Genomic DNA, 9,725 nt, shown 5'->3' with positions numbered 1-9,725 from the left:
CAAAACTATCCTAAGTATGTGTGTTACCTGTATATCCTGAAGGCTCCAGGTAGGTCAGACAGACTCAGCATGTCACCTGACTCCTGAGTCTCCTCCCATAGCAAACCTAGCTCCGCCTCCCTCTCCTCACGCTCCCATGGCAACAGTGTCCTCCAGGCAACCAGCCCTGTAATATCACAAACATGATGATATGTACTGAGTATACAAATGTGATGTACTGTGTGTGTGTGTGTGTGTGTGTGTGTGTGTGTGTGTGTGTGTGTGTGTGTGTGTGTGTGTGTGTGTGTGTGTGTGTGTGTGTGTGTGTGTGTGTGTGTGTGTGTGTGTGTGTGTCTCTCACCATGGTGTTCCTGCAGCATCTCTGTGAAGAGTATGTGTGTGACGGCATCATACTTCACTCCTACCAGTAGGAGTAGCTCTGACAGAGAGACACACCCCAATGCCTGACTTCTCACCCCTGACCTCCAACCACCGCTTAAAGACGGCAGGGCTCCACACACACCCTCCTGCACCAGTCTGGGGACAGACACACACACACATATATGAGAGAGGGGGGCAGACAGATAAAGGGAGAGAAAGAGAGCGGGAGGGAGACAGAGAGAGTCTTACAAACTAACAGCTTACCTGGCCCAGCGCTGTCTAACTGCTCTCCTCAGTCTCCACTCACACACTCCTCCCTCTTTTCTCTCCTTTCCCTTTTCTTTCTCTGTGGGTATGTTCTGTGTGTCTCTGTCGTACTGAGCGTGACTGGTGGTGTGGTACAGGTCTTGGTTGAGGTGTATGTTGTGCGTGTCTCTTGTATGTGTGTCTGTGGTGTGTGTGTCTGTGTGGTACAGGTCTCTGAGTTTTCCTGTGTTGAGCAACTGAAGGTCCCAGTAGATCTGTAGAATCAGGGTTCAGAAACAAACCTCATTCAAAGTTTTTTAAGCTCAAACATTAAGAATTTGAATTGTATTTGAACCCAGGTGTAATACACAGACATCACCCCCCTCCACCCCACACACATACACACAGAGCTGTGATAGCTACTATACCTCATCTCTCCTTTCTCTCTCTCTTTCCATCTCAAGGAGAACTTCTAAAACCTTTCCATCACTGCAGGACCAACTCTCGTCACCCCCTGCAACCTGAGTGAGGCAAGGGAAGAGGTTTAAACAATACAGCTTGGCAATAGTAACACATATTTGCCTGTCAAACCTATATAATTTTTGTCTGGGTACCAGTCATTTTAGCTAACATTCCACTCCTTTCCACTGGTCACATACTGGTTGAATCAACGTTGTTTCCATGTAAGTTCAATGAAATTGCGTTTAACCAACGTAGAATAGACGTTGAATTGATGGTCTGTGCCCAGTGGGTTGTCACTTCTTTAATTTGCCAAAGACAGGAGTGGCAAGGAGTGGAATGTAATAGCTGAACAGAGATGTCAACCAGGCTAATTGAATTTAGAGAGGAGGAGAAACAGAAAGAGTGTTTGTGTGTACTTCTAACTTCATTATCGCTGAGTGTTTGTTTGTGTGTACTTCTAACTTCATTATCGCTGGGTGTTTGTTTGTGTGTACTTCTAACTTCATTATCGCTGGGTGTTTGTTTGTGTGTACTTCTAACTTCATTATCGCTGGGTGTTTGTTTGTGTGTACTTCTAACTTCATTATCGCTGGGTGTTTGTTTGTGTGTACTTCTAACTTCATTATCGCTGGGTGTTTGTTTGTGTGTGTCACCTTCTTTATAGCTGTGTGTGCATCCTCCAAGCCAGTGTGTAGACGGAACACCTTGTGGAACAGAACACACACATCCTGAGGAGAGAGCTGTCCTCCAAGAGAACGACCTAAAGACTGGTACAGACCAGCCACACACTGCTCCATCACTCCCTGGAGAGATCACACACACAGTACACATCACACATTACACAAACACAATACTAATAAGACAGTACTGAAGAAAATAAATATTATCAGCCAGCCATAGTGTCTTACCTGCTCCATGTTTACGCTGTAGACTGATGAATTATACACACTATCGCCATTATTACGTCAGTCGCCCCGACAACAGCCGGATTAGGTTACCAGGCAACAATACCGAAAGTTGTCTGCCAGCCTAAGTCAGACAGGTGACACCTGACCATGTTACTGGTCTCACCTAGGAGCAAGTAGTTCCCCTGGCCTGTATAAAGTATTAAAACACGCACAGAAACCACATATTGGACAGTCATCTTTATTTGTTGTGAAATGGCAGAGGGAATGTGACCAATATTGCCAGTCTGTGTCCGGCATAACACATGTTACATTACACATTAAGTAACAAGGAAAAATCATGTATTCAAATATATTCCAATAATTCCCTGTGGATACAACAGGGTTTCTACAGTAAAAGCTCCTGGGATGTAGTGGAGTAACAACATGTTAATAACTGTGACGCTCGTCCTCCTCCTCGTCTGAAGAGGAGCAAGGATCGGACCAAAACGCAGCGTGGGTTGAATACATCATCATTTTTATAATAATAACGAAGACGAAAATACACTTGAACAAACTACAAAATAATAAACGACGTTAACAGACCTGAACTTGAGAACACATAAAACAATGAACGCACGAACAGGAACAAACGAACGAACGAACGAAACGAAACAGTACCGTGTGGTGAACAAACACAGACACAGCAACAATCACCCACAAACAAACAGTGAGGACAGCCTACCTTAATATGGTTCTCAATCAGAGGAAACGTAAAACACCTGCCCCTGATTGAGAACCATATCAGGCTAATGCAATGAACCCAACATAGAAACACATAACATAGAATGACACGCATACACTTCACACGGGTCAGACACATCACCCCAAGACTCCCCGTTGGCCCACACCCAACCCTCATACAGACAGCCTGAAACACACACAGATGTAGGATCTTAATTTGACCATCCTGTTGCAGGAAAACAAATTAAGTCACACAATCAAAATCTTGACACACAGGTACATGTATGCACGCATGTAAATGAACAGGTGCACACACATTTGAGGTTTAAAAATGGTTCTGAAGTTTGTAATTTCCACTTAGAAATGTCATACTTGATTTTCCCTTACGAAAAGTGTTTCAACCGCTACATAAATGTCCATTAATTATAATCCATATAATAATTCACATTTCCTGTTGCTGTAGGATTATTTTCCTGCTGTAGTAAAATTACTCAAATTAAGATCCTTTGGGACAGTCACACATACCTTGAGCTACTGTAGGATGTCAATTTTATTGACATGGTTACATAGACATGGACACTATATAGTGCCTTCGTAAAGTATTCAGACCCCTTTCCTTCTTCCACAATTTGTTACATTACAGCCTTATTTTAAAATTCATTAGATAAAAACATTTCCTCAGCAATCTACACACAGTACCCCATACAGTACCCCACAAAAACAGAAATACCTTATTTACATAAGTATTCAGACCCTTTGCTATGAGAGTCGAAAATGAGCTCTTGTGCATCCTGTTTCCATTGATCATACTTGAGTTGTTTCTACAACTTGATTGGAGTTCACCTGTGGTAAATTCAATTGATTGGACATGATTTTGGAAAGGCACACACCTGTCTATATAAGTTCCCACAGTTGACAGTGCATGTCAGAGCTAAAACCAAGCCATGAGGCCGAAGGAATTGTCTGTAGAACTCCGATACAGGATTGTGTTGAGGCACAGATCTGGGGAAGGGTACTGAAACAATTATGCAGCATTGACAGTCCCCAAGAACACAGTGTCTTCCATCATTCTTAAATGGAAGAAGTTTGGAACCACAAAGACTCTTCCTAGTGCTGGCCGCCCTCCCAAACTGAGCAATTGGGGGAGAAGGGCCAAGGTCAGGGAAGTGACCAAGAACCCGATGGTCACTCTGACAGAGCTCTAGAGTTCCTCTGTGGAGATGGGACAACCTTCCTTAAGGACAATCCTCTCTGCAGCACTCCACCAATCAGGCCTTTATGGTAGAGTGGCCAGACGGAAGCCACTCCTTTGTAAAAGGCACATCCGCTTGGAGTATGCCAAAGGGCACCTAAAGACTCTGTGTCACACCTGTTCTCGCTCCCCCTCCCTGGCACTCGAAGGCGCTAGGCTCCCCAGCATTAAGCACTCCTGCCGCCATTATTACGCACACCTGCCTTCCCCTCGTCACGTGCGTCTGAGATCATTGGACTCACCTGGACTCAATCTCCTCTGTCATTACCTCCCCTATATCTGTCTTGTTCCCCGCTCTGTTCTCTGCTTCTGCATTGATTGTCATATGTCCTTGTTTACTAGTGTGCTGACGCTGTTCCTGTCCTGCTACCTGTCTGTTCCTCATTAAATGTTTAACTCCCTGTACCTGCTTCTCATCTCCAGCATCGGTCCTTATTCTCAGACCATGAGAAACAAGATTCTCTAGTCAGGATCGAGGCAAAGATGAACAGAGCAAAGTACAGAGAGATCCTTGATGAAAACCTGCTCCCAAGCGCTCAGGACCTCAGACTGGGGCGAAGGTTTACCTTCTAATAGGACAAAGAACCTAAGCACACAGCCAAGACAACGCATGAGTGGCTTCAGGACAAGTCTCTGAATGTCGTTGAGTGGCCCAGAGCCCGGACTTGAACATCTCTGGAGAGACCTGAAAATAGCTATGCAGCAACGCTCCCTATCCAACCTGACAGAGTTTGAGAGGATCTGCTGAGAATTGTATGCTGTATTTATGTGTGTGTATTCCTGAGTGCGTGTGTGTGGCGTGTGTGTACTGTTACAGTTGTTTCAGCAACAGGTCCCTGGGAGTGGTGTGGTGCAGTGAGGTCAGGGGCATTCTGAGGCGTGTCAGTCGACCCTCCCTGACACACACACACACTCCGGTAGAGTACCTTATGATATCCACATCGAGCTAAATGCTAGAGCTGCCAATTTCAAGGAGTGGGACACTAATTCAGACGCTTTAAGATAGAATCCTACTACACCGGCTCTGATGCTCGTTGGATGTGGCAGGGCTTGAAAACTATTCCGGACTACAAAGGTTAACCCAGCCACGAGCTGCCCAGTGACGTGAGCTTACCAGATGAGCAAAACGCCTTTTAAGCTCGCTTCGAGGCAAGCAACACTGAAGCATGCATGAGAACACCAGCTGTTCCAGACGACTGTGTGATAACGCTTTCGGTAGCCGATTTGAGCAAGACTTTTAAACAGGTCAACATTCACAAAGGCATGGGCCAAACGGATTACCAGGACGTGTACTCAAAGCATGCGCGGACCAACTGGCAAGTGTCTTCACTGACATTTTCAACCTCTCCATGACCGAGTCTGTAATAGCTAAATGTTTCAAGCAGACCACCACAGTCCCTGTGCCCAAGGAAACGAAGATAACCTGGCAAAATTATTACCGCCCCGTAGCACTCACGGTAGCCATGAAGTTCTTTGAAAGGCTGGTCATGGCTGACATCAACAGCATCATCCTGGATACCCTAGACCCACTCCAATTCGCATACCACTCACACAAATCCGTAGATGATGCAATCTCAATCGCACTCCACACTGCCATGAAGTGCTTTGAAAGGCTGGTCATGGCTCACATCAACACCATCATCCTGGATACCCTAGACCAACTCCAATTTGCATACCGCTCACACAGATCCACAGATGACGCAATCTCAATTGCACTCCACACTGCCCTTTCCCACCTGGACAAAAGGAACCCCTATGTGAGAATGCTGTTCATTGACTACAGCTCAGTGTTCAACACCGTAGTGCCCACAAAGCTCATCACTAAGCTAAGGACCCTGGGACTAAACACCTCCCTCTGCAACTGGATCCTGGACTTCCTGACGGGCCGCCCTCAGGTGGTAAGGGTAGGCAACAACATGTCTGCCACACTGATCCTCAACACTGGGGTCCCTCAGGGGTGTGTGCTTAGTCCCCTACTGTACTCCTTGTTCACCCATGACTGTGTGTCCAAACATGACTCTAACACCATCATTAAGTTTGCTGGTGACACAACAGTGGTAGGCCTGATTATCGACAATGATGAGACAGCCTATAGGGTGAAGGTCAGAGAACTGGTAGTGTCGTGCCAGGACAGCAACCTCTCCCTCAATGTGAGCAAGACAAACGGGCTGATCGTGGACTACAGGAAAAGGCAGGAACAGGCCCCCGTTAACATCGACGGGGCTGCTGTGGAGCGGGTCAAGAGTTTCAAGTTCCTTGGTGTCCACATCACCAATGAATTATCATGGTCCAATCACACTAAGACAGTCATGAAGAGGGCATGGCAACACCTTTTCTCCTAAGGAGACTGAAAAGATTTGGCATGGGTCCCCAGATCCTCAAAAAGTTCTACAGCTGCACCATCGAGAGCATCCTGACCGGTTGCATCACTGCCTGGTATGGCAACAGCTTGGCATCTGAACGTAAGGTGCTACAGAGGGTACTGCATATGGCCCAGTACATCACTGGGGCCAAGCTTCCTGCCATCCAGGACCTATATACTAGGCAGTGTCAGAGGAAAGCCCCCAAAATTGTTAAAGACTCCAGTCATCTAAGTCATACTGTTCTCTATGCTACTGCACGGCAAGTGGACTAGAAGGCTCCTTAACAGCTTCTACTCCCAAGCCATAACTGCTGAACAATTAATCAAATGGACACCTGGACTATTTACATTGACACCCCCCTTGTATGTTGACTCCATATTGACTTTGGGGTTTTAATTTTGGGCTGTCTTTTCTTAGCAGATGTACAATTGTCGCAAATTGAATTATGGGGAGTTTCAGGCCCCGGAGTGAACATAATTGTACACTCGCAAACTCGACTAAAAAACGAGGGCTGAGGAGCTTATGTTGCAAATTTCCCTTGCTTGGCTAATTATTTGGACCGCACTCCAAGATGGTGAAGGGGATTTCCCCAAGGGCATAAGGCGAGGGTAAGTGGACGAGGGTGTGTCTTTTATGAGTTTGAACCGCAGCCATAGTGAAGAGAAAAATATCACATGACACCCTTTAAGCCTATATGAGAGATAGAAACATCAAATGACACCTCAACCAACAAGATATCACAGTCTGACATCAGAATTAGTTGTTCATCCATGTTTCTCAAACGTCAAATTTCAAAGTGTTTAAGGATAAGTTTAGGCATTAACTCTGAATTTTTAAGGTTAGTGTTAAGTTAAGAAATTAATGGTTAAGGTAAGGGTTAAGGTTTGGGATAGGCTCAGAAAAAAAACAAAAAAAACTTTCTATCAGTAGATTTGAACGTGCAACCTTTAGCGCCAGAGGCAGATGCTTACATTTAAGAGATAAATGGGAAACACTTGTCGTGGATAATCGTTTCAAAATATAACACTTACAAGAACTTGTGAATTCAATATAGGCTTTTAATACAAAATATCAGAAGCCGGGATGGTCCGTGGACCACACACACTTTCACAGAGCACTGGCTCTGTCTTTATACACATACAGCATATGAGTCCATCCTACATGTAAATTAAGTTACTTCCCTTAGGTCATCTTCCACCATTATCTTTCAGTTCAGACTTCCTGCTTGTTCATTCCCACACCTGAAAGCTGTGAGTCTACCTGACCAACCAGGCAGCCACAACCACATCCTAGACAAGACCTCCATGAGCCAACTAGTTTTAAGCCGGTCTTCAGCTCTGGTGTGGGTCTGCCCACAAAATAAGGTGGAAACTGAGCTGCAGTTCCTAACCTCATGCCAAATGTATGACGATACTAGGGACACATATTTCTCTCAGATTACACAGACCCACAAACAATTCAAAACCAAATCCAATTTTGATAAACTCCCATATCTATTAGATGAAATATCAGTGTGCCATCACAGAAGCAAGATTTGTGGCCTGTTGACACAAGAAAAGGGCAACCAGTGATAAACAAACACCATTGTAAATACAACCGATGTGCATGTTTATTTATTTTCCCTTTTGTACTTTAACTATTTGCACATCGTTACAACACTGTGCATAGCCTTAATATGACATTTGAAATGTCTCTATCCCTTTGAAACTTGTTTACTGTTAATTTTTTATTGTTTATTTCATTTTGTTTATTATCTATTTAACTTGCTTTGGCAATGTAAACATACAGTATGTTTCACATGCCAATGAAGCCCATTGAATTGAATTGAGAGAGAGAGAAATAGAAAGAGTCTTTACTCTCTGCCTCTCTCTCTCTGGGTCTGGTGTGTGTGTGTGTGTGTGTGTGTGTGTGTGTGTGTGTGTGTGTGTGTGTGTGTGTGTGTGTGTGTGTGTGTGTGTGTGTGTGTGTGTGTGTGTGTGTGTGTGTGTGTGTGTGTGTGTGTGTGTGTGTGTGTGTGTGTGTGTGTGTGTGTGTGTGTGTGTGGAGAAGTGGGCGGGGGTGTCATGGTTAAAAGCCTATGTTTGATTGGTAATCCCTTGTCAAGCCTGATTAGTGAAGAGCATGTTCTCTCTAAAGCTTGAACATCTGACGCACTCGCACACTGGCTCAAACAACACCCTAATAAGACGTGTGTCCCTTGCCTCCACTGTAACTAGATCATCGATAGGCTTAATCAGCCACATCTTTATATCCACACCACAACCCGGACCTGTAATGCCTGATGAAAACATATTCAACCACCAGGGATCCCAGAGGTGTGTGTGCAGGAAGGCAAATGGGGCAGTCAGGTGAGATTTGACTCCTGTCTTTAACCTCCATGCTGTTCTAGTATGATCTTTCTAGTGCTCTCGAAGTACTCTGTTTGGTTATCGGACTGTCACCAGGTAAATCCCTCCCCCTGAGCCGACAGTTATCCTCAGGAAATACCTTTTAAGCTGCTGTCTGGTGTGTGTGAGAGAGTTCAAGTGCTGTGTGTGTTTGCGTCCGTGTTTCTTTCTGTACGTTTGGTGGTGTTTGCTTGTGTATCTGTGCTTATGTTTCTTAGTGTGTGCTTATTGCTGTGAGGACACGCTCCCTGGGTCAGCTTGGAAGGCTGTGTATGTATATGTGTTCCTACAGTCCGTCTAGCAGATATGTTGTATTCTCTAGGCATTAAGAACATAACCCACAGATGATCTAACACCGAAAGGTCAGTCAGCACAAGTAAAGGTGGTGTGTCTGTATGTGTGTGTGGGGGGAGGGGCTTGTATTATTATCCTTGTGGGTACCGGAAAACCCCAAAAGTCCCCACAAGGATAGTAAAGCAAGGAAAATTATGTGTGTGTGTGTGTGTGTGTGTGCGTGCTTGTGTGTGTGTGCAGGGTAATATTTTTGAGTTCATCAAAATCAAATCAAATTTGTTTTGTCACATGCACCGAATTCAACATGTGTAGACCTTACCGTGAAATGGTTACTTACAAGCCCTTAACCAACAATGCAGTTATTTTATTTATTTATTTATTTTACCGTTATTTTACCAGGTAAGTTGACTGAGAACACGTTCTCAGTTGCAGCAACGACCTGGGGAATAGTTACAGGGGAGAGGAGGGGGATGAATGAGCCAATTGTAAAGAAATAAGTAAGAAATAAGGTTAATAAAATATTTACTAAATAAAATAAAGTAAAAAATGGAAATAAAAAGTAACACAATAAAATTAGATAACAATAACGAGGCTATATACAGGGGGTACCGGTACAGGTTAGTCGAGGTAATTTGTACATGTAGGTAGGGGTAAAGTGACTATGCATTGTGTGTGTGTGTGTGTGTGTGTGTGTGTGTGTGTGTGTGCGTGCGTGCGTGCGTGCGTGCGTGCG

This window comes from Salvelinus fontinalis, chromosome 12 (assembly GCF_029448725.1).
Source record: "Salvelinus fontinalis isolate EN_2023a chromosome 12, ASM2944872v1, whole genome shotgun sequence".
Lineage (NCBI taxonomy): Eukaryota > Metazoa > Chordata > Actinopteri > Salmoniformes > Salmonidae > Salvelinus > Salvelinus fontinalis.
This window is presented reverse-complemented; position numbering follows the sequence as displayed.